Here is a 26,616-nt window from a genome sequence, read left to right on the forward strand (position 1 = left end):
AAAAATGTATAAGATATATTTCATTCAAAGTAGAATGAAGACCATCAATAATTTTATGGCTTAGTATGTCTTACTAGTTATTTCCTGTCTTTTTACAATGCCCTTTGTCACGTATTAGAATACTGCTTTGCATTCTTATTAGCAGTAGTTACAGTTTTCAAAATTATTTAACTTTAGCTGGTGAAAAGAAGTTTACTTTACAGTTATTATTTTTCTTTTAATGTGAAGGTAGTGGTCATAGTAATGATCATATTCATGAGGTATGATCAGATAATAAGGTGCCTTAATGTTTTAATTAGCATTTCTCTGTATATGGGGGGAGAGAGAGAGAGAGAGAGAGAGAGAGAGAGAAGGCAAGTCCAAAATATTCATGGTAGGCCTGGGAAGACTTGGAGTTCAAGTCCAAAGACCATGTACTTGGAGGATTCCTTCTTACTTGGGAGGTCAGTCCTTTTTCTTCATTTAATTGAATTATGCCCACCCATATTAGGGGGAGTAATCTGCTTTACTCCAAGTCTGCTGATTTAAATTTTAATCTAAAAAATACCTTCATAAAAACATCTAGAATAATGTTTGGCCAAAAATCTGGATACTGTAGCCTAGCCAAGTTGATACATAAAATTCACCATCACTGAAGTATACACATCCCATCCCTTAGTGGCAGTTACATTATTATCAATAGATATGTGGGCACACCTTGGAGATATTGTGAGTTTGGTTCCAGACCTCAGCAAGAAAGCCTATGTTGCAATAAAATGAGTAAAAAATACTGTATTGCTGGGGGGGCCTGGCTGGCTCAGAGAAAGTATGACTCTTGATTTCAGGGTTGCAATTTTGAGCTCCATGTTGGGTGTAGAGATTAATAAAAATAAATTATGAAAAAATAAAAATAAATAAGAATACTATATTGCTTTAAAATGTTAATCATCATTAGAGCTTTTTTTTTTTTTTAAAGATTTTATTTAATCAGGAGAGACACACAGAGAGAGAGAGGCAGAGACACAGGCAGAGGGAGAAGCAGGCTCCATGCAGGGAGCCCCACATGGGATTCCATCCTGGGTCTCCATGATCAGGGCTTGGGCCGAAGGAGGCGTTAAACTGCTGAGCCACCTGGGCTGCCCCATCATCAGAGCTTTCAGTGAGTTATAACCACTGATCCCAGGTCACAATAAAACAGTAATAATGAAATACAGTCATAATGTAAAAGTTTGAAATATTGTAAGGATTATTAAAAAGTGACACAGACATAGCAAGTGAGCAAATGCTATTGGAAAATGGCACCAGTAGATTTGCTTGATGCAGGGTTGCCACAAATGTTCAATCGGTTTAAAAAAAAAACCACAGTATCTGCAACGCATAATAAAACAAAGCACCCATAGAATGCAGTGTACCTGTGATCTTCTGGAAAGAGAATTACACATCTTCCTAGAATGATCTTATGTGGAAGCCTCTCTGTACTTCAGCACTTGTGCTAGAAAGGACTTGTTTTTCTGGATTCTAGCAGAACAGTGTGTTGTCCTTGCTTCCCCTTCTACTACTTCCACCACCCCACCCTGACCCAATGCCTTTGTCATCTCTTGTCTTCCCCTAAATGCAATTCATTTACCAGTTAACATGATCCTTAGAGTATAAATCAAGTCTATTGTTCTTGTTACTTTTCTTCAGCTGCGTTGGGTGCAGACACCTCTTCACCTACCTTTCCTCTGCCAAGACTATTTGCCCCCAGGCAACTGCACAGAAGGTTCCCTCACTTTCTTCAAGCCTTTGGCCACCACCTCAGGGATGACTTCCTGGTCACATTGTTTAAAATTTTTACCACCTTTCCTCTACTTTGTTCTGTTTCTTTAGCAGTTAATCACTATCTGACATATTTTAATGTTTGACATATTTTACTTTTTTAAAAACTTGTTTATTGTCCATCTCTCCCACTTGGGTAAACTAAGCTCCATGAGCACAGGGCTCGTGACTGTCCTGTCCACCGCTCTCACCCAGCACTCAGAACAGGGCCTTCATACCATAGGCACTCCATGAATGCTTATCGAGTGGATCAATGACATCCGTAAGTATGGGACCTAAAGATTCCACTTAAAGAAGAAGAAAGCAAATACAGAAACAAAGGAGAAGGAAGAGCCTAGGGAACTGTTTGGGACCTTAGCAATGAATCCCTCTTGCCCAAGTGAGGAACTTGAGTCAGAAAAGACAACTCTCTTGGCCAAGGGTTCACAGATAGTGGAACTCACACAAGGGAGCTCCAGTTTGTCTGCTCAGCCCAGTGCTCTTCCCATCAACAAATGCCCTTTACCTTATTTCTTTTCATCTACTCCAGGCCCCTAAAATACAGCAGGAAACATACATAAACACACCCTAAACAGCCATAAAAACTGGACCTGTTTAGGGCACCTGGGTGGCTCAGTGGTTGAGCACCTACCTTTGGCTCAGGTTGTGATCTCAGGGTCCTGGGATCAAGTCCTGCATTGGGCTCCCTGCATGGAGCCTGCTTCTCCCTCTGTCTATGTCTCTGCCTCTCTCTCTGTGGTGTCTTTCATAAATAAATAAATAAAATCTTTATAAAAAAAAAAGTGAACCTGTTTATGTAGCTGATTCCACTGTCTTCCTCCAGGAAAAAAGAGGTGACTTGCTAGTGAATCCTAACTATTTGTCCGCATTGTTTATACACTTTGTACAGAGAAGAAATGTCAGTGTCTAGAGTAATTTTGAAGTACTCTAAAATTCTACATCACAGCCATTGAGATGGCCATTGTAGTTTGTTACAGTGCATTTTTCTATGTGTACTATTGGCAGTAATAATAGATCAGTAAGAAAGAGAGAAAGAAAAGGTCTTGAGATAGTGGGACTGCTAAGACAGATGCAGAGTAATTTCTAGCAAGCGTGTACTGCTTCACTTCTAATTTCCTAAAGCAGATGCAGTCAGGAAGAGCACTGGTAGGTCACATGGTTAAGGGAAGACTTCTGAAATACAAATTTTCTTTGTGAGAATATTGTAGAATTTTGAATGTTGATAAACATACCTTCATGTTCAAAGAGTTGAATTTTAGACTAAGAAGGACTCTTGTAAAAAAAAAAAAAAAAGAGGAGGAGGAGAGGGAGAGGGAGAAGGAGAAGGAGAAGAGAAGGAGGGAAAGAAGGAGAAGGACGACTTTTATGGGGCAGCGTGGGTGGCTCAGCAGTTTGGCGCTGCCTTCTGCCCAGGGGATGATCCTGGAGACCCAGGATCGAGTTCCACGTCGGGCTCCCTGCATGGAGTCTGCTTCCCCCTCTGCCTGTGTCTCTGCCTCTCTCTCTCTGTCTCTAAAATAAATTTTTTTTTTAAAAGAAGGACTTTTGTTGCATTGATAAAGTTCAAAAATGTTCTGTCAGTTCAGAGAAGGTACAGACTTCAAAATAATTTCATTTGTTATTTTACACAATTTGAACTTTAAAAAATACAATTTTGTTATTTCTCACTAAAATAAATCTCATTTTTTAAAAAGATTTTATTTATTCATGAGAGACAGAGACAGAGAGAGATGCAGAGACACAGGCAGAGGGAGAAACAGGTTCCATGCAGGGAGCCTGATGTGGGACTCATTCCAGGCATTCCAGGATCATGCCCTGAGCTGAAGGCAGATGCCCAACTGCTGAGCCACCCATGTGTCCCTAAATCTCATTATTAAAATTAGATTGCTACATATATAAATACTAAATATTATATAAAATGTTATAAATATACTTTACACATTTATAATATCTATAAAAGAACATTTATAAAATACTTATAAGTTACAAAGACTAATGATAAAACAAAGACCTGTATACCCACCAGAGTTTTTCTAAAAAGCACAAAAATTATCATTACCTTTGAAGTTCACTGTGTATTCCTTCTCAATCCTATCAGATCTCCTTTCTCCTCCTTCCTAATTTTTATCACACCTTTTCTTTATAACTTTTCCATATAAATACATCCTTAAATATTAAACAATTAAGTTTTACATGTTTTTAAGCTCGACATGCATGGGATTATATTCTGTTATTGTCTGACTTTGTTATTTGGCTCTGTGTTGTTTGTGAGGTCCACCTCTACAGTTGATGGACCCCTGGGTGGTCTGTAGTGTCTTTGTTATAACTCTGTGCTGCTCTAAGCATATGTACATGAGTACATATATCCTGATTGCATGTATGCCAGAGTTTTGTTAGGGTTGATGTGCACAGAGTATGCAGTGAATGAGTTCACTTTGTTCCACATTTTCACTAGTAGCTGATATTATCAGACTTGTTAAGTTTTGCCAGTGTCAGTAGTGTCCTCATTGTGGTTTTAATTAACATCTTGATTATTAATGAAGTAGAACATATTTTTCTGCATTTATGTTTATTGACCATTGAGTCTAATCCTCTGTAAAGTACCTCTTCACACCTTCTGCCCATCTTTCATTGGAGTGAGACTGTATATATGCATGAATTTAGTCTATTTATGTAATTTGCATTTTTAATAAGGCAAGGAGGACTGGGTTGGATCACCTGACTAGTCTGGATTGTGAGCTGTGAATGGAAGTGACTGTCAAGAACTGTGGAGGCTCTGAGATTTTACCTTCCTTGAAGCTGACAAATTAGCCCACTACAGTCATGGATGCTGGTAGAAGAGGTGAGACTCCAGGGTCAGAGATGAAGGATGGTTTATTACAGCGATAGCAGTGGCCAGAATATCATTATTTTTGCATCATTTCCCTGAGCTCCAGTTCCCACAGTGTGGTGTGAAGAGGGCAGGAGGACATGTGCTCACACAGTGGGTTCTGTTATAGTAGGGGAACCTGAGTTTAGTTCAGAGAACTCTGAGTTTCTCTATGGGTAGTGAACATGCCTTCCCTTTGTTCCAAGGGTGTCTCTGTCTTACAAGGCTGTTTGTATAGTCCAGAACAAAGGATAGTCAGTGCCACACTCACAGGAAGTAGAGAAGCACGAGAGACCCATGGAGAATTGTCTCCTTACAGTGATGTCTTTCACTTCTGGTCAGGGACAGCCATGAGCAGGCATGCACTCTCTAGGTCCCTCCCATGTCTGCTGGGGAAACAACATGCTTGGCTGTTGAGTTCCTAGCAGCATGGGTTCCTGGGGAAGGCTGGAGCTGGGGCACTGTACCCCCAACTTTCTGTGGACTGAGATTTCAGAGCTATTTCTGAAGCCTAACCTAGCTTATCCTAACACACAGCCTTGGAATATAAAGGACTCTTCTTGCTGATAGAGTTCCATATCCATTTACATATATAGAAAAGATGTAGACATTGGAGAGTCAGTGGATTAAGTCGATCTACTGTAAAATCTTTGGCTCTTTAATTTTAAATCTAAGTGTAAGGTATTTCCGTTCTGTTACTCTGTTTGAACTTGATTTAAAAATTGTTAAGTTAGTAAGTATTTTTATATAATGAAAGGCAAACTCTTCTACTAAAGGCATTGAGATCAGGACACCTGGGTGGCTCAGTGATTGAGCGTCTGCCTTTAGCTCAGGTCACGATCCCAGGGTCCTAGGATCGAGTCCCACATTGGGCTCCCTGCAGGGACCCTGCTTCTCACTCTATGTCTCTGCCTGTGTATGTATCTCATGAATAAATAAATAAAATCTTTACAAAAAATAAAGGCATTGAGATGAAATTTGCGCCTCTGTGATTCAGAGGAGCATATTTTACTTGGATGTACCTACAAATTCAGGCCATCCATGTTTTAACCTTTAGTATCTATCAACTTCATGACCACTCCCAACATGGAGGACATAGGACTGTACTCGTTTCTTAGGGTTGCCACAACAAATGACCACAAACTGGGTGGCTTCACTCAGAACACAGAAATGTATTCCCTAAGAGTTTAGGAGATAAGACAATGGTGGGGCAATGTTGGCTCCTTCTGGAGGCTCTCACAGAGAATCTGTTTCATGCCTCTCTCACAGCTTCTGGTATAGTTGGAGCAGTACTTACTGTTCCGTGACTTGTAGCTGCATCATTCTGAACTCTGCTTTGGTCCTCACATGGCTTTCCTTCCCAGGTCTGTGTATATTCAGTCACAGAAATCTAAGCACACAAGTCACTGGCTTTAGGAACCATCCTTATATAGTAAGACCTTGTCTTAGCTAATTACATTTGGAAAGACCTTCTTTACAACGGAGTCACATTCTGAAATATTGGCTGGATGTGAATTTTTGGATGGCAGGGCTCAACCTAGTATACACCCAACATAGATAGGCATGAAAGCATTTATTTGACATGTATGAAAATTTGAAAACTAACTCAGGCAGTTTACCTAAAAGTATATTTCATAATCAGAGCATTGTTCCTCATTAATACCTGACTTGAGCACTGCCATTTATTTTCCAAAATATTTTCTTACCTTTCATCATCACATATATCCTATACTCAAACATGCAAAACACCAATTAAAGGGTATGCCTAATTTTCAGAAGACAAAGTGAGCATAGTCAGTTTAAATGACTATTCTGTGCTAATAACTGGCAGAAGGAGGATGCAAAATCAGGTCTCTGACTTTCAAATTAAGCTGTTCACCATCAGAGTGTCTTAGAAACAGCTTTATTGTGTGATCCAGTTATTGCTATAACTGCTATTAAGTACAAGTATTTTAGCTTAGGTGCTATGCCATAGATGGGGTGGCTTAAACAGCAGACATTTATTTCTCACAGTTCTAGTGGCTTCTGAGTTCAGGGTCAAGCAGATTTGACTCCTGGTGAGGGTCTTCCTCCTAGCTGATAACTCTATCTTCACATGGCAAAGAGAAAATTCTGGTCTTCTTATCTTTTACTTTTTGTTTCTTTTTTTTTTTTTTTTTTTATTTATGATAGTCACAGAGAGAGAGAGAGAGAGAGAGGCAGAGACACAGGCAGAGGGAGAAGCAGGCTCCATGCACCGGGAACCCGACGTGGGATTCGATCCCGGGTCTCCAGGATCGCGCCCTGGGCCAAAGGCAGGCGCTAAACCGCTGTGCCACCCAGGGATCCCCTACTTTTTATTTCTTTAAAAGCTTTTATTTTAATTCCAGTTAACTAACATACAGTGTTACATTAGTTTCAGGTGTGCCATATAGTAATTGGTCTTTCTTCCTTTTTATAAACACTAATCCCATCACGAAAGCCTTATTCCCTTGACCTCATCTAAACCTAACTGCCTCCCAAAGGACCCACAACCAAATAACATTATACTGGGGATTATTAGAGCTTCAACATAGGGATTTAGGGAGGGACACAAACATATAATCCATAACATACACTTGGTTGGTGAGTTACATATCCCAGAATTTTTCCAAGATATATATGCGTATCTCAGATTGTAAGTAGTCTGAGTTTTGTTTTATGTGCATGTTTTTGGTGCAGCTGTGAGTTTGTGTACATCAGATAGTATAAGCTTAAGAAGAAATGGAAGAAGTCCAGTGTTTTACTGAACCAGAATTACTTACTTGAACTATGCTTTGCAATAAGGATGAATATTTCGTTACTGCTTTTAAGAATGTAGAAGTTACCAATTTATTCCAAAGTTTTGTTTTGTAATCATTGTTTATGTTTAATTTTTAAAGTACTATTATTTTTTTAATACTATAATATTAAGTCAAACATATCTCACCAAGACTAATTTTTTTTCTTGTGAAAACAATGCATATTGCCCCAAAGCGAAAATAAGCATAGAGTACAATAAACAGCTCCTTCGTAGCTGCGCTTTTGGCATTTACCCAAGGACTCTTGAGGAACTATCAGATTATATGTCTTTGAAGCTTAGCCAGATCTCTTAATGAAACCAAATCATGCTGAAGTTCTTAAAGCTAATTTAAATCTCAAATTGTACATTTTAAATTGTTTTTATTGATAATAAATATACTTTATTTCTTATTAGCCTTGAAAGCTTGAGTGATAATATCAGTAGAATAAACATGTTTTACAAAGATTTACCATTAAGATGCTATTAATATGACCCTTGATACACCAGCACAATTAGATTTCAAAGTAAGCGTTTACGGAGTAACAGCGATTAATGACAACCATCGAAAACAATTTTGAACTCCATCAGTTTAACTCAGGAGGGTAAACTTAATATGATAATTCATCTAGTTGAATTGTATCAGCTTAGCAGGAAAGTATGTAAATATGTGACCCTTACCTAGTTTCTAAATGGATGCTGTGCTGATAGATTTATCAGTTCCATTAAAGAACTTTGGGGAACTTTGGAATTTCAGCAATTGTTCCCCTGGAAGCTGAGAACCCAACCTGATCTCATACTGGGACCATTCTGGTCTGCATATTTCCATAATTTGCCTTTGCTACTAATATGACAGCAAGACACAAATAACTGTTTCTAATAATATCAGATGGAGTTGTGGAGGACAGCATTTTAATGTAGTAAAAGACCTCCCCGTGGGGTTGTTATTGCTACTATAGAACAGCAGCTACACAGTTGCAACTGTAGTCTCTTAATTGATTCGTTTAATTAGCAAGAGCTGAAGCTTAGGCTGTATCTTGTCATCTGATATCATAGGATCCAAAATCTGCATTATTCATATTTATAGATAGATGTATAAACATCATCAAAAAGTTCTCTTTCTTCTGAAAACTCACATATGGATATTGAATTTTGATAGAGTAAACTCCTATTTGTTTGAACTCCAAATAATTGGAAAATGAAAGGAACTATGTTTGTTATTGTTCTTCTGAGTCAGTACTCTTGAGAAGTAAATGATGTCATATAGTTTTGGGTTATTATTGTCTTCCAAAAATAAACTTCCAGGGAACTTGTTCAGTCTTGTATACCTTACAGATTCGTAAGCAGCCCTTCTATTTACATCGTGTCTGGCTCCTCTAATCTCCATCTGCCGTCTCTCCCTTCTGTAGCCCATCCCTTTCCCTGTATTAGTAAGGTTTGAGGAGTAAACGACGGCTTATTGGGATTTCTGGCATGGTCATCCGTGTCCCAGCCTGCCTTTGCAGTCATCCTGAGTGCTTCTGCTTTAGGCTTTCCATGTGTGCCCACCCCTTGACTGAATTGCCTCTATGGGATTTGCTCACCCCACCTACCTGTGCTGGTCTCGGTTTCCTTGGATGGGGAAAACTGGCGTAAAATCCTACAGCCTTCAGCAGAGACCCACTTCCACCCCATCCATGCAGGGCTCTATCCCCACTTGGGGCATGTTCTCTTTATTCCTGATCCTTTTCCTGTCCAGCCATAGACATCAGGATGAAAGCCACAGAGCAGACATTTTGTGGAAGAGTGATGAGTCTTTCTGTTTTTGTTTTTGTTTTTAGAAAGGGAGAGACAGAGACAGGGAGAGGGGAAATGGGAGAGAAATAATCCTAAGCAGGTTCCACCCCCAGTGCAGAGCCCAATATAGGACTTGATCTCACAACCCTAAGACCATGACCTAAACTGAAGTCAAGAGTCCAGCCTTAACCCACTGAGTCACTCAGGCACCCCCAAGTCTTTCTGTTCTTTAGATACATTTTATAATACTAAGAAAAAGTAATTCTATAGCATTCTTCTGTCTTGCCTTTCCCCCACATAATGCGAAATTTCAACCAAAATGTCACTAAAATAAGATTTTAGGAAATGGACTTTAAATGCCTTCCTACTCTTGAACATTGTTTTTTGGTAACATGTTCTGTGTACCATGTAACCAACCCAGGAACAAACTTTTGGGAGGTAACTGAGTTTACTTTTCTAGCCTTTTGAAATTGGCATTTTGTATATCATATGAAACTGCAATTATTAATATCCCATTATGTGATGCATTTTGAACAAAACATTTAAAAGAAATTACAGACTGCCTGCTGTACTATGTGCTAGGAAGTGTCCTGAATGAATGTGATTTGGTCTCTGCCCTTAAACAGTGTACTGGGTCCAGGTGACACAGACTGGTATCATGAGTACATGGTAAGTGTGAGATGGGTTATGTATAGGGCAATGAGATAGCAGAGGAAATTATAGATTAGTTTATTTCTTCTTCTGATACAAAGCCCAAGACCATATGTTCAGAAGCTGTGCTCTGTGACGATAGTAGAGAAACAAAGGAAATAAAATAAATGGAGGTACAGAGGCTTGTGGGTGCCCAGATGTTTAAAGAAGAGTAGGTTGCCTAGTGAGGGTAGCAAGCCAGTGGCCAAGGTCTGTGTTGAAGGTGAAACTGGAAGAGTGGGAGCTGGATGATGCAGAGCCATGCCAGGGAGATTGGACCCTATTCTCTAGACTTTGAAGGATTTGAAAGAAGAGAGGTGTGATTTGTTTTATGTTGATTTTAAAGAGAACTTGTGGGAACAAACGAAGAGGGTGCACTTGTGAGCCTCCTTGAGGACCCAGGGTCCAGTGATATGTGTTAGACAGATTCAAAGATGATTCTGAGATTTCCAGATGTGATAACTAAGTTACCCAAAGGAGAAAAACAGGAAGAGGAGAAGAATTATACCAGAGAAAAGGTGGGATAGGTAATGACTTAGATTTTTGACTGTTTTCAGTTTGAAATACCAGGGAGACATCTCTGCTGTCAGGGACATTTCTAGTCTGGAGATCAGGAAAAAGATTAAGGATGAGCATGTTATTTGGCACTTGGTCAACATGCAGAGATGAGATCTGAGGCTTGCAGTAGCTGAGATTGTCCATGGGGACGGGATGGTGAAGAAGAGAAAAGGCCCAGATCAGACCCCTGAGAAAGTCCACATCTGAGGAGGAGGCTCTGAGTCTCTATAATATCATTGTTAAAATGGCATTACCTATTGTCCAAATAATTTATATTATATGTGGCTATTAGAAGTTAACTTCATGTAACCTCAGTCATGATTTCACATTATCCTAGGGTATCACTAATTATTTTAAAGTGTCTCAAAATCCTGCTGCCATCTGCCAGAGATCCTTAAAATAAAATTAATTTTAATAAATAACATCATGTCTTACATTTGTATGATGCTTTAGGGTTTTAGAATGCTTATTTGAATCTATTCACTTTCTGAAACAAGGCATTTGGCAGCTTAGACTTTGTTGTAAAAATAAGGCACACAGCACTCTGAAATGTCAGTGATAAATATTTGCAATTATTGAGTTACATGTTCACAAGAAATTTCCAGAAACCACTCCCAAGATGTTCATGGATGTTGAGGTGGGCTACTAAATAAAGCTTGATTCTCTGAGTCTGAATCTCCTACACGCCAACTTTGTGAATTTGACCAAGTTACTTAACCTCCCTGGTCCTCAGTATTTTTTTTATCAGCAGAACATCTACTTCTACAGAAGTTGTGAGGGTTTAATAAGAAAGTGTTTATAAAATGCCAAAGAATAATAGGTACTTGACATATAGTAGCTTGACACATAGTACAGCACCCCCCCAAAAATATTTAATATTTAATACACTTTCCCTTTGCTTCATTTTGCCCTCTGGGGTTTTTTTTCTCCTTTTGCTTGCTTGCTTGGAGACCTGTTGTCATCTGAGATTGTACTCTCCATTGAGATCATACTGGGTGCTCAGTTTGCAGAAAAATTCAGAAGGAAAATATTTCTCTTTTATTTGCAAAGTCTAATTATTGTTCTTAAGTTTATGACCATTAACCTCTCACAGTTCATGTACTAATATAAAGCATGTATTTAAACCTTCAGATACTTGTGAAGGTTTGTGGCCTTCAGATGCTTAAGAACATTCACTTCCTTCAAGAGTGAGGATGTTTACCACGAACAGTCGTGACTAGGGAAATCCAGAGTTTGGAAGACAAAATACTTCTCATACATCGTTATTTTACGACAGTACTCAGGGCTTTCTTCCTTAGACTGGCCCCACATGGAAGGGCTGCTATTTTAGGTAGGCTCTTGAAGCCCACTGTAGTATAGTGCAATATACTGCTGATTCTGTTTTTATAAATTATTTGGTTGCTATTTAATTTATGGTAAGAATGATTCACAAATGGCAGCTCTTTTCTCCTAGAATCAAAGACTGTCAGGGGTTGTCAAACTTGAGCATGTGTAAGCACCAGCAAAGCTTGCTAAAAATGCAAATTCCTGGCTCCTTTCTCAACAAGGCTTATTCCCTACATACCAGGTGATATTGACAGATCTGCATTTGGAGAGATCAATTTAAAATACACAAGGACTGGGCAGCCCGGTGGCTCAGCGGTTTAGCACCACCCTCGACCCAGGGTGTGATCCTGGAGACCCGGGATCAAGTCCCATGTTGGGCTCCCTGCATGGAGCCTGCTTCTCCCTCTCTCTCTGTCTGTGTCTCTGACCCCCCCCCCCCATGTCTCTCATGAATGAATAAATAAAATATTTTTTAATAAAATAAAATACACCAGGACTGATACGTCATATCAGATAAAGGACTAGTATCCAAGATCTATAAAGAACTTATCAAACTCAACACCCAAGAAACAATCCAATCATGAAATGGGCAGAAGACATGAACCGAAATTTTTCCAAAGAAGACATACACATGGCCAACAAGCACATGAGGAAATGTTCCACATCACTTACCATCAGGGAAATACAAATCAAAACCACAATGAGATACCACCTCACACCAGTGAAAATGGTGAAAATTAGCAAGACAGGAAACAACAAATGTTGGAGAGGATGTGGAGAAAGGGGAACCCTCTTACACTGTTGGCGGGAATGTGAACTGGTACAGCCCCTCTGGAAAACTGTGTGGAGGTTCCTCAAAGAGTTAAAAATAGAGCTACCCTTCAACCCAGCAATTGCACTACTGGATATTTACCCTAAAGATACAGATGCAGTGAAAAGCCAAGACACCTGCACCCCAGTGTTCACAGCAGTAATGAAAGGAGCCAAACTGTGGAAGGAGCCATGATGTCCTTCAACAGATGAATGGATAAAGAAGGTATGGTCTATATATACAATGGAATATTACTCAGCCATCAGAAAGGACAAATACCCACCATTTGCTTCAACATGGATGGAACTAGAGGACATTATGCTGAGTGAAATAAGTCAGTAGGAGAAGGACAATCATCAGATGATTTCACTCATATGGGATATAAGAAATAGTGAAGGGATTATAAGGGAAAAGAGGGGAACTGAGTGGGGAAAATTAGGGAGGGAGACTAACCTTGAGAGTCTCCCAACTCTGGGAAACAAACAAAGGGTTGCAGAAGAGGAGGTGGGCGAGGGGTTGAGGTAACTGGGTGATGGGCACTGAGGAGGGCACATGATGAGATGAGCACTGGGTGTTATACTATATGTTGACAAATTGAACTTTTAAAAATGTAAAAAAATAAATGTATCCATTTCTGGGAAAAATAAAGATGTGAAAGGACAAAAATAATACGATACAATACACCACACCACACCACACCACACCACACCAAGACTGGGGCTCCTGGGTGGCTTTGTAGGTTAAGCACCTGCATTCAGCTCAGGTCATGATCTCAGAGTCCTGGGATTGAGCTCCCCCACTGCTCATCAGGAAGTCTGCTTCTCTCCCTTGCTCATGCTCTCTCAGTCTCTGTCAAATAAATAAATAAAATCTAAAATATAATATGCCAGGATTAGGATTTAAATATATTTTTTGACTTTTTTTATTTTTTTATTTTTTGACATTTAATGGTAGAATTAGTTTCTAGTTTAGGAAATGAATACCCAAAACACATTAGATTACTGGTGTTATGAGTCAAGCATAAGAGCAATGTTCTAGATGTTTCTTATTGTAATTAGAGGGTAGGACAAACATTTGATTATTTGGATTGATTAGTGTATACATTCATAATTATTTATTTATTTTAAAAATTTTTTCGTAGTAATTTTTTTTAACCAGGAAGGGACACGATAGGACCTGAAGTATAATTAAATCCATAGTATCAGCTATATCTCTTAATTTTTATACCCATTGGACAGTGGTTTGTTTGTTTGTTTTAAATAAGCCCTGCATGGAGTCCAAGTTGGGGCTTGCTCATGACCCTGAGATCAAGACTCAGATGCTTACCCGACTGAGCCACCCAGGCACCCCAGACAGTGATCATTTTTATTTTTGGCTTAGAATGAGGTTTTCAACCTTGGCAGTAATGACATTTAGAACCAGATAATTCTTGCTATAAGAGACTGTGCTGTGCTTTATGGGATGTTTAGCAACACCTCTCCGGATAGAGCAACCCAACTGTCTCCAGACATTGCCAAATGGCCCTGGGGGTGGAAAGAGAGCAAAATCACCACACACACCCCAGTTGAGAATCACTGGCTTAAACTACATGTAATAACAATTGAAGTTCCAGAGTTTTCTTTCCCATTTCACTATAATGTTGTAGAAATTAAATCTCTAGAACAGATGAGATACTCTTCAGTGGCCTAAAGCTTACAAAATCGTACATACATCTTGACCTATTCAAATAGCTTTATGCAGAGAAAATGACAACACACTTCAGCTAACCTCATATTCCATTTGTTTTCATGACCTTTTTAAATGTTAGCTGTGGGAATGGTACAAGGGTTACTCCTTCTAGTCTTCCAAGTATTGGATCATCACCTAGATCTGCCATGGATGGCTATTCATGGAAATTCTAGTTTGCATAATTGCATTCTATTTGGGTCCTTTTAAAATTATTTACCAATAACAGTTTCCTGAAGGACTCATGTGCTGAGTCAGCAGGGAACAGGTACAGGTCATATCTCAGAAGCTGTGGCTCCTCCTTTGGTCCTCCATTTTGTAAAAGTATTGTAACCTTCCCACTGAGACATGTTACATAGAATGTTTTATAGCACCACCTCACAATGGCTGCTGCAAAGAGTAGTCTTTGTTCTCTTCTGGTTAGCATTTAATTGCAGAGCTCTTTAATATCTGTGGCACTTTCCCCCCACGTATGGGCAGTGCATGGCAGAGTGCCCGGTAAGATGTGTGAGCATCAAATAGTAGCCAGCATGTCAGGTGTGTGTTTCTGAGGCTTCCCCTAGCTGGCGTACATTTTGTATGGTATAAATTCTCAAGATTGTGGGGGACAGCAAAGATAATTACTAAGTTTTCAGTGTTAATTGCCCTAGGTAATTATCAGGCATCAGGGGACACATGAAACTATGAAGTGCCCTTGTTTGCAATAGAACCCCTGCCTCATTTAAGGGCAGGGAAATGATTAGTGCATAAGTTTTAGCAGCCACCCTGATTGTATGCTGTCTCTCAGAGCTCACCCAACCCTTTCCTTTTTTTTTTTTTTTTTTAAGATTTTATTTATTCATGAGAGACACAGGGAGGAGAAGCAGGCTCCATGCAGGGAGCCTGATGCAGGACTTGATCACAGCACTCTAGGATCATGCCCTGAACCAAAGACAGATGCTCAACCTCTGAGCCACCCAGGCGTCCCATCACCCAACCCTTTCTTATCTTAGCTGTTCAGTAAATCAGACCAAGGAGACAATGCTCCTTCAGTGCATACAATGCTCCCAATACTTTACACACATGATACCTCATTCAGTTCCCACTACTGTTTGAGACCATCAGCAGAACCCCTATTTTACAGATGAGGTCATGCCTCCATTGTAATATTATGGACATTAAGTGATTTGCTCAGATTGGCTCCTATACTAAAGGCAGTAATAGGGGATTCAAACCCAGATCTGCTGACAGACCTGGCTTCCTTCACAGTTGCTTCTGAGTTAGGATTTAGGTCTTCTAGTGGCCCTTTACACATGCTAATTACTTCTGACTGCCTGGTGGAGAGCAGCTAGCTTTGGTGGGAGCAGGGCCTGGAGGTAGGGACATACTAACCCTCCTCCTCTGGGTTTGAACCAGCCATTTAATGGGGTAGAGTGCTAAAGGTTCAGATTCCTGGGCTTCCTCATGTGAGTTATTTTGTATCCAGGGAGGGAATTTTTTTTTAAAGATAATATTTACCAGGTAATCATTCCAGATATTAAAAATAGATTAAAATTACAATTTGATTTAAAGTCTTTGAGTTAGAATGTGAGAAAACCTTAGCTATTATTTAGGGTGAGTAGGTTGTTAAAGTGTGTTGTGAAAGACTAATTGTTCTTATCCAAGTATTTAACCCCTCTCCACTCTTCACTTCCTTATACAACCAAAGTGTAATCCCCCTTGAAGGATTTTATGAATACCTTGGGTAGTTTTTGAAATCGAAGTTCCTGATGGTATTTGTGTAGGTATTGTAAGTCTAGATTAGTAGTTCTCAACCCTGGGCAGTTTTGCTTCTCAAGGGATGCTTGGCAATGTCTGGAGACATTTTGGCTGTTACAAGTAGTGGGCTGCTACTGGAATCCACTGGGTGGATTTCCTAAAACTTCTTGCAAGGATCATCAGGGATATTTCTGAACATCCTCCAGTAAACAAGACTGCTCCTTACAAGAGAATTATCCAACCTAAAATGTCAGTGGTGCGGAGGTTGAGAGTCTGAGTCTAGACAATAATTTTGGACGGGCACAAAAGTATCTGTTCCATCTCCTTAACTTTTCACAAAGCTCTCTGATGCTCTGCAAACTTAGGTGTCCTCTGGATAAGTAGTCCACAGCTGTCCCACCTTATTCATTCATCCCACCTTACCCAGCTTTAATTTGTAAATTGAAGGAACTGCTGGTATCTTGATCATATTAAGAAAGAACTGAGCCCCATGTCCATATATGTCACGTGTATTGTTTTGCTGTCTTGCCCTCACTTGATGATTCTGTGTGTGCATTTTTGTCTTCACAGACTTTCAACCAACATGTCATTCCTCTAAATAAGATTTCCTCTTAATCAGTGTCTGCAATTATGATCCAAAGGACTTTGATATTGTTTTTTGTATTCTTGATTGTATCTACATTTCATTTCAAAAAAAAACAAATGTTTTACATTTCAAGCTTGTCCATCAACGATTTCTTGTTGAATGATCTCTGTTAATGCCATAGCTACTCAGAGTAAAAGATAAATTAGATGTTGTGGTATCAATTTATCAATTTGTTGAAGATAAACCTATATAAATACATGCTGTGTGCTCCATGTGTGCACACAGCATGTGTAAGGTTTCCATAGAGCCTGTGTCTTCCTCACAGCAGCTCTTGTGATTTGAAGGCAGGGCTGCGAGCAGGTGAGAGTGGGGCCCAGGCAGGAGCTTCCTGGCCTTGCACCTCAAGTGACCTTGCACCGTGTGGCCTGCATTCTGGCCTTCAGTGATTCTGCAGATTTGCTCTTGCCTTTGCAGGGTGTTCTGAAATGTACCTGCAGGTTTTTAATTTATGGAGGTAATGAGTGTCAACACCAAGGTTAATGCCATTGAAGGAATTACTTATACTTCTAACGAGGAGGGAGCACCCACACCACACAGGGCTACTGGAAAAGCACCAGGGTTTGTCAGGAGGCAAAAAGGAGCTACGGGGAAAGCATGGTTGGGAGCCTTTATTGGGGTTTCCACAGGAAGGTAGAGTAGGGCAGGGTAAATGACTTAAGACTGCTAGTTTGAATGTCAGTGTGGGCTTTGGATGTCAACCGGAGGTCTCTAACTGTCTGATACCTGGTCCTAGGCTGATAGAGGGCTGGGAAATAATGGCTTGGTGTGTAAGCTAGATAAAAGGAGTACTTAGCTTGCATATGAAAGGCATATTCCCAAGGTCTTCCCTATCTTTGGGTGGGGGGTGGTTTAGCCAGCCCTGGGAGAGGCTGGCTCTCCTCAGGTCTGTAAGGCCTCCAAGAGGTCATGTGTATAAGGAATAGGAGGGGGGAAAAACACCACTGATTCAATGCACAGAGAACCTGGAAATAATCAGGTCCAAAGGAACTGACATAACAATAACTAAACCCACAAGACTGACATCTAATCCAGAATATGAGTAATTTTTTTTCTCAGAAAGATTTGGTCATGGGAATGTTAAGAATATTTATTAAGAATATTTATTAAGAATATTTCTCCCATGACCAAATCTTCAAGTCTATCCTCTGGAACATCAACTGAATGATGATATCAGAATAATTAGGAAGGCTGGTTAGAATTTTTTTTTTAAGATTTTATTTATTTATTTGAAAGAGACAGTGAGAGCATGAGCAGGAGGAGGGGGAGAGGCAGAGGTAGAGGAAGAAGCAGACTCCCTCCTGAGCAGGGAGCCTGATGTGGGCTCGATCCCAGGACACAGAATCATGACCTGAGTCGAAGGCAGATGCTTAACCCACTGAGCCACCCAGCACCCCAAGGCAGAATTATTTCAAAACTAGGCTAGGCTATCAGGACAAAGAGAGACCTAGTGTACCTATGTTATGCTAAAGTCTGGCAAATTCCAGCAAGAACACTCTTCAGTGTCCCCCTCTTTGTCTTCTCTGCCTCAGTGCTGCTGCTGATCCTCCCACCAGGACTCAAGCAGTTACCAGTTTGCAGCTACTGAAACTGTAGTCATGGACTCAAACTCTAGAACCATAGTCTTGCTTCCCTTAGGCTGACACACAGATCACTTTGCTGGGAATTGTGAGTGTCCCCAAACTCTTAGGTGATGCACTTTCACATTTGGTTAGTTATAGCACTTCTGTGTGGAGTTTTATACATGCAGCTCTCAGAAGTTCCTAAGAATTTTCCATGTCTTAGGTAAGCAGCTCTCTCACCCCACCAGGGAGTACATAGAAAAAATATTGCATGGAAAGAGCCCTTGAGAGGTCTCATTTTAGCCCCAGTAATGCTTTAAACTGATTATGTGACCTTCCTAAACCTCTGTTTTCTTTGTTGTAAAATGAAAGGTTGGGGTTCGTGACCCCTGAGGTCTTCCCCAGCACTGGCTAGCTCTGAGAATGATTACATTTGTCACAATATGGGGTTTGCTTCACTACAGTAGCAAAACATCACACATGCAACTTATTATCATTGTCTTTTGATTTTCTTGAGTTTTTCAGCCTCATTTGGGGAAACCTCAGTAGCTGCTCGCACAATGATACTGTGTCCTGTCACATAATTTCAGGGGACAGTACATTGTGCTGGCACAGACTCAGTGCTCATAATCAAGATTATATGTTCTGCTTACTGTGACTTTTTTGTGGCTTCTGGGGAAAAAATGCAGATGCTTTTCAATTATTCTGAGGGAATTTTGATTAACCCCCTGGGTAGACTTCTCTGTACCACCTGCCATGGAGAAGCAAGTTTTATTGAACAGAAGGTATAGAATTGAATTGCTCATATTTGTTTTCTTTCTGGTGCCTATAGCGTTATTTCAAACTAAAGCATTTTAATAAATATTTAATAAATATCTGTATAAAATAGGTTGAAACTATTAGAAACTAAACCTCTTTTGTTCTTCAATTTCAAATGCAAATAAGCTAATTGACTTTTAAGTAGAATCTTCAAATTAGAGGCTCATTTTTCCTTTACGTATGTACAAAGTAGTTATTTTTGACTGAGATAGTGTCCTGCTTACTTCATAATTCCAAGTATTAGCCCTTGGAAACAATTGTTTAGGTTTATTGCAGTGTCACTATTTTTGTGTTTCTTGTAGCTATTTTGCATGTTTACTACTTGCTTCTCTTTGCATTCCCATTTTTACCTTTTGCCTCTGGTCAGAAGATGTCAAGTTCTCCATTCATAGAGCATTTTAAATGGCTGACTATCAGGCCTTTTAAAAAAAGTTTTATTGAAGGGCACCTGGCTGGCTCACTTGGTAGAGCATTTGATTCTTGATTTTGGGGTTGGGAGTTTGAGCCCCATGTTGGGTATGGAGTTGATGTAAAAAAAAAAAAAGTTTTATTGGGATGCCTGGGTAGCTCAGCGGTTGAGCATCTGCCTTTGGCTCAGGGCCTGATCCCAAATCCTGGGATCAAGTCCCACATCAGGCTCCTTGCATGGAGCCTGCTTCTCCTCCCTCTGCCTGTGTCTCTGCCTCTCTCTCTCTGTGTCTCTCATGAATAAATAAAATCTTAAAAAAAGTTTTACTGAGATATAATTCACATTCTACACAAGTTACCCATTTAATGTGTAGAATTCAGTGGTTTTTAGTGTGTTCACAGGGCTGTGCATCCCTTAGTCCATTTGAGAGCATTTCATCACCCCAAAAAGAAGCCTCTTTCCCTTTAGGAGTTAATACCCTATTCTCCTTCAGCCCTGCCAGCCCCTGGCAGCCACTAATCTTTCTACCTGTATATGTTTGCTTATTCTGGACATTGTGTATAAACAAAACCATTTATGTGATCTTTTGTGACTGGCTTCTTTCACTTGGCATCATATTCTCAATGACTCATCTCTCTTATACCTTCAGTAGTTCATTCACTCTTTGCTGAATAACGTTCCAGTGTATGCATATACCACAGTTTGCTTATCTATTCCTCAGGATGGATGTTGAATTGTTTGTTTTTTTAGCTATTATAAATAATATTGCTGTGAACATGCCTATACATGTTTTTGTGGGACATATGTCTTCATTTTTCTTGAGTGAATATCTATAAGGGAATTTTGAATCATATGGCAGCTCTATGTTTAAGTTCTTTTTGAGGAACTGCCAGGCTGTTTTCTGAAGCACCTGCACCATCTTACATTCCCACCAGCAATATGTGAGTCATTTATTTTCTCCACATCCTTGCCAGCATGTCTCTATCGTTTTTATTATTGAGGTATAATTGACAGCACTGTGTTCGGTTCAGGGATTCTGTATTTGTATGTATTGTGAAATGATCACCGTAAGTCTAGTTAACATCCGATGTCTATCTATCTTTTTTATTTCTAGCCACCTCGCAGGTGTAAAGATAGGACTTGTTTTTAAATACTCTCTATGTAGGATTCCTTCTATTCTCTAGAGCTCCTAATTCAAAAACAGCCCAAATGGCATATTATTGTGTTTTGTTTTTTAAAACAAACTTAACCCTAATGAAACAACAAAGCACATGCATTTTAATTATTGTGTATTTCCTATTGCATTGTTGTCTCTTCCTTCTGCAAATAAAATGTTTTTGATATTAAGCAAGCAGTTCCTTTCATTTTCCCTAGGCTTTTTTTTTAAGTGGTAGCACATACTGTGCAGGAAGGTCATTACACTGAGAGGAAAAAAGAATAATCAGCCTTGAAGAGAAAGTTAATGCTGTTTGTATAATTTTTAAATAGGTATCTTGTAACATTTTGAGATTTAAACCAACTAATAATATTTTTTGCACATTACTGGGAGTTTGTTTTTGTTGCCTGTGAATTGATATTTTGCTTTGGGAACTATGATAGTGAAAATATCAAGCTTCAAATACTTTGATTCCTTAGTCATTTAATTCCTTAGTCATTTAGGTAGTAATTCTGTTCTGCAGACCACCTACAAGTGTTTGTAAGGGATATAATAACTGACACTGTATTTAATTAGCACTAATATTGTGTAGAAGGAAAAACATATTAAGTATCTTTACGAGTCACTAGTTCAAAATTAGCAGAAACTAGGAAGGGAAAGTCCTTGTCTGCACTTTTATTTTGCCTAGCCATGGAAGTTTGTGACTCGTTTGTTCATTCATTCCTTCATTCATTCATTCAACAAGTATTTGTTGGGTTCATATTATGTGCCAAATAATGTTCCACATCCTGGGGAAAGGGACTAATTGATACAGGACAGAGTATAAATCACAAATATCCAGAAGCAACCAGCTGATGTATATAAATATACAACAAGCTGATGTAATAAATACGGACCTTCCTCTGTTTAGGACAGGGTTATATGCTGATAAACACATAATCTTTGAAAATGCACTTAATACAACTAACCTTCTGAACACCGTAGCTTTGCCTGTTCTATATTAAATTAGCTCAGAACACTTACATTAACCTGCATTTGGGCAAAATCATCTAACACAAGGTTTGTTTTATAATAAAGCATTGAATATCTTATGTAATTTATTTAATGCTGTACTGAAAGTGAAAGACAGAGTGGCCATTTGGGTGCAGAAGGGTTGTCAGCATATGGTTGTTTACCCCTGTGATTGTATGATGGATAGAAGCTGTGCTGCCACTGCCTTGCATCACCAGAGAGGATCATACTGCCTGTAGTAGCCTGGGAAAGATCCAAATTCAGATTTGAAGTGTGGTTTCTTCCGTATGCATATCTACTTTCGAGCCATCATAAATCATATGGGACCCTTATAGGTCAGGGACTGCCTGTATAAATTCATATGCCCACAGAATCACCTTTCTTGGGTTCTCATGGCAAAACGAAGAACACCAAGGTCAGTTCTCAGTTCCCGGTTTGAGGGTCAGGGCAGGGAAGTTTAAAGGGGGAAGGTGAAAGTTGGATTCTTAAGTTTTTCTCTTTCTTCTCCCTTTTTTTTTTTTTCCCTATTTTTATTTATGATAGTCACAGAGAGAGAGAGAGAGAGGCAGAGACACAGGCAGAGGGAGAAACAGGCTCCATGCACCGGGAGCCCGACGTGGGATTCGATCCCGGGTCTCCAGGATCACGCCCTGGGCCAAAGGCAGGCGCCAAACCGCTGCGCCACCCAGGGATCCCTCTTTCTTCTCCCTTTTTTAATGTAAAAGCCATTTTTTGGTTTTGTGGTCTTGTCTCTTTCCACAGATGTAAAGATCTTTCTTCCTTTCTTGAATTTCTTCTGGGTTTTATAGTTATTACTTCAATTATATATTTCCCACCTGTTTGTATATAGAAAGCAATTTACTTGTTGAGGTCCTGCATATAGGAGGTTGGGGAGGATGCAGGAAATCCCTCTATTTTCCACTTCATTTTGCTTAAACCTAAAAAACTTCTAAAACATAACGTATTTTTAAAAAATGTAATTTGCAGAGCAATGCCTAAAGACACCTGCTCTAAAGTCAGCCAGATGCTTATTTATTGGCTGTTTGATCTTAGCCTTATTTACTTTCTCTAAGCCCAGTTTCCTGGTTTGTCAAATGAGAGCAATAATTCCATCTATTGTGAGAATTAAGTGAGAGAATGTGCATGTACCGCTTAAATAATCCTTGGCACAAAGCAGTCACTCAATAAATATAACCAGCACTGTGGAAATATATTTTACACCAAGGACTAAACGTTTATTCATCTTTATGAGAGGATCCTGGGAACTTTCTGCCATGGTGGTTTCCTAAGAACAACTACTGTAGATCTAGAAACATTAACTCAGTGTGACTTGCTCTATTTCTTCATTGTATTATGAACATTTCTGTACCACTCTGTCTTTTCCCCTGAAATATCTAACTTGTGGATGCCTCAGATAAGCTGTCAGTGGGGCAGAGCCTTCCTGCAATAGGCCTGGTAGAAAACGGAGGTGGCCTTGATGGAGACCAGGGGAGGAAAGATGGGGGTGAAGCAGTGAAGAGGAAGGCAGAAACTGGAGGGGATGCAGAGGCAGAGGAGAGTTTGTATTCTTACTGAGAATGACTTAAGCTTGTTTTTAGACTGAAGACAAGGAGCCAATAGAGAGGAAAAAAAGAGTATGGTTGATGAAGCAGAGTCATAATTGATGAAGGAAGGAGTAAAGAATAGGCCAAGGGTTCAAGTGCAGTGTCTAGTGCCAAACAGGAAGAGCACCGCCTCCCTCCCTAAGGGGTGAAGCTAAGGATGGGTGCAAATTGAGAAAAGTTGGTAGAGTTGTAGGCTGTCTAGGGAGCCCAGGGGGCTTTTTTCTTTGTAAAAATGTCCATCCATTCAGTAATAGTTATTCTGTTGACATAACAGACTTTTCTATTTCAAAAGACCAGTGTGAGCACAAGTTTATTTCATCTTACACTCTTTAGAATGAAAATTCATATTATTTTTAAAGCCAGATACCTTGGGTATCTGGCTATTATATGTTTATTATCTAATGTTTTTAATAAAGAAATTAACAACAACAACAACAAAAGTGACCAGATTATCCAAGTTTGACTTTATGCTGCCATCATACTTGCCTTACTCAACACTCAATGTCCCTGAAGGTCAGCAAGAGAGGAATCTGCCCTAGACTGGTCTTTTCCTGCATTCATCACTTAAAAAAAAAAAAAAAAAAAAAAAGAAAGAAAGAAAGAAAGAACAGTGAGAACAAGCCATCTTTTACTTTTATAATTTTTAATCCATCATTAAAAGTACAACTTGCTTTATGATCTAAAGAAATATCTAAGTCTTTATATTAGGAACAAAAGTGAGCCTTTCAGGAAAAAGGGAGGAGAGCTTAATATGCATTAGCCCTTTGAAGTATTTCTAGATTTTGAAAAGCTTCCCGCCGTTCCCAGCCACATTGAGAGAGACCCAGCTGTATGTCCAGCAATGACACTGCCCTTTCTCTTCTCAGCACATACCAAGCTAGAGAGTGGGCATTTTGGGAGCTAGCCAGGCTTCTGCCATCAGTGATGTGTTACCAGGGCAGTTGGCCCATTGGGAGTTTCGCTTCTCATTATACTTCTGAGGGAAGACTCTTAAGTTAATGATTGATTTGGAAAAATAAACCATATCACCCTTTGCTCTTCTTTGGAACATTTCTTTAAAACTTGACTGTCACTGGTGGATGCAAGGAACTTTATGGAGTGAAAAGTGGAAGAATGCTGGCTGAAGTAAGGCCTATCAGTCTAGGGCTGTGAAGTAGGGGTTGCAATAGATAAATTTGCTTTTAAAAATAAGAAGTGACATCATATCATTTGAATTCTTGCCATTTTTATTCATTTGGTTTCATTTCTTGTAACCTAGTTTTCAAATGTAGAGAAGTTGCTGAACTTTATATAGCAACTTCTTGATAAGCATGCTTTCTTGTGTGGTGGAAAGTGATGGGTTCGTGTCTCTTTTTAATGCTCTTTCTATTCATGGACATTTTTGCCAGAAGGAGTGCTTGGTGCCAGCTAGTTTCATAGATGGGGGGAAAACAATCAGGGTTTCAGTTTCACAAGAGGAAAAACAAAACCTAAGAGGAAAAGGAAACAATTCGTTAGCAGTGGACCACTGTGCAGAGGAGGATAACCTGCCTTCAAAGATTTTTGTTTCGAGCACTAATATAATGTTTAATAAATAGTTTACTTCAAAGGACCTCACTACAAGAAAATAGGCAGCTTTCCTGCTATTCTTGTTCCCTGGTTCAATTTTACTATAAGTAGCTCATATCCGGTCCTCTGTGGTCTCAGGTGGTCATTTGTGTTTATGATACTAATGTTGAAACGCTAGGAATTGGGGCCCTATTTTAAGTCAATGGCAAGTATGCAGTGTTCTACAGGAACTGAGTGAGGCCCTCCTGAAACCCTTGACCCATCTTAAGGAAAGTGCTCAGATGCTGTAAGAGGTGTGTGTGGGATTATGTCCTCCAAAAATAGAAGACAACTAAGGAATAGAGAAACCCATCAACAGGCACCTAAAGTTTTTGATGTATTGTGAGGACGCCTGTGTTCTCATTCTAAACATCTAAACAATATGTGTGTTTAGTATCCTTGAGATGAAAGCTGTGGGTTACAAAGATCACTGAAGATCTTTGAATTTTTTTCTTCCTGTGGATATATTTGGCATATGTAGACTTTGAGAGTCCATTATTAATATCAGTTTCTTCCAGATAGTACTAGACAATCAGGTAGACAGATGTAACTTGGAAGAAACTGATGGAACTTATAAAGCAACCATTTTTTTTTTTTCTACTATGAATATTAACCCATAGTGTATTGGGTCTGAGTGGAGCCTGGTTATATCCATTTTTAAATGGGTTTCCTGTGATTCTGGTGAATACCTCTATAAAACCACTATTGTAAACTCGTTAGGTACAGTTTTGTTTTGCGTATTTTTTGTTGCCAACTGTTTGATGAAGTTAAGGACCTAGGGCCATCCTAAGAAACCCAGGCTAAAGATATTTTCATACCCGCTTATGCCTCCTATTCCTATTCCTCTCATTCTCTCTCTATTCAGAACCAAAGAGACAGCATCACTCTAAGATCCAGGAGCCAAAGCAGAGAGCTTGAGGAGTGAAGGGGGGAAAAGGGAACGAGTGGGTATCTCACCCCATTGCTTTCATGATAGTGGAAAGGGTTTATGGCTTGATTGGACCTGTGTTTCTATATTAGCCACATTGTTCTTTAAAGCACTGGCTAGTAGAGCCACCTCTTTTTCTCCCACTCTTTGTATTCTTGAATATTTACCCAGAATGAACTCACTGTGGCAGCTCTGATGGGGCGTGGAGGTGCATTGTCAGTTCTGGTTGTTGTTTCTGAGACCCATATTGAACTTGAACACAGATAACCTTATTTCACAGCCATTTACATATCAAGTCATGTATACCAAGCATTTCTAGGGTTTGGGTATCATATGGGTCAATTCCTTTTGAGAAATCAGTTCACACCAACATTCAGCATGAGTAACTTGTAAGAGAAATTTCTCCAAGAGAATTATATATACTATTCTTTGACTTGACCATCCCAACTCTGGAATTAATCATAAGGGATTGTTTTAGTTAGGTTCTTTTGCATGTGGGAGATTCACTCAAGTTTCCTAAACGTATTACCAGGATATGTGTACAGACACCTTTGGGAAAGTCCAATTGTCCAGGCCCTAGAGAATGCATTAACTGGAGGTTTTCTGAGCCCTGGGTAGCTCTGATCATAATGATAAGACTAATTATAAGAGCTAACATGTATTGAGTGCTCAATATATTTGAAGCTTTTTAGTTTATCTTCTCATTTAATCTTTGATGAGATAAATACTGTTATTATTCATGTTTTTGAGATGAATTAAGATGCACAGACACTAAGTAGTCTTCCCAGGGTCATGTCGCCAGAATCAGAAA

At 39.4% G+C, this 26,616-nt stretch overlaps 1 protein-coding gene across 4 annotated transcripts in view; it reads left to right on the forward strand.

Moving 5' to 3' along the window:
- Positions 1–26,616, forward strand: part of PCCA (propionyl-CoA carboxylase subunit alpha) — a 391,732-nt gene that overhangs the window by 319,487 nt on the left and 45,629 nt on the right. The gene's annotated exons all lie outside the window — the stretch shown is intronic.

Source organism: Vulpes vulpes, chromosome 6, assembly GCF_048418805.1.
Source record: "Vulpes vulpes isolate BD-2025 chromosome 6, VulVul3, whole genome shotgun sequence".
Taxonomy (NCBI): domain Eukaryota; kingdom Metazoa; phylum Chordata; class Mammalia; order Carnivora; family Canidae; genus Vulpes; species Vulpes vulpes.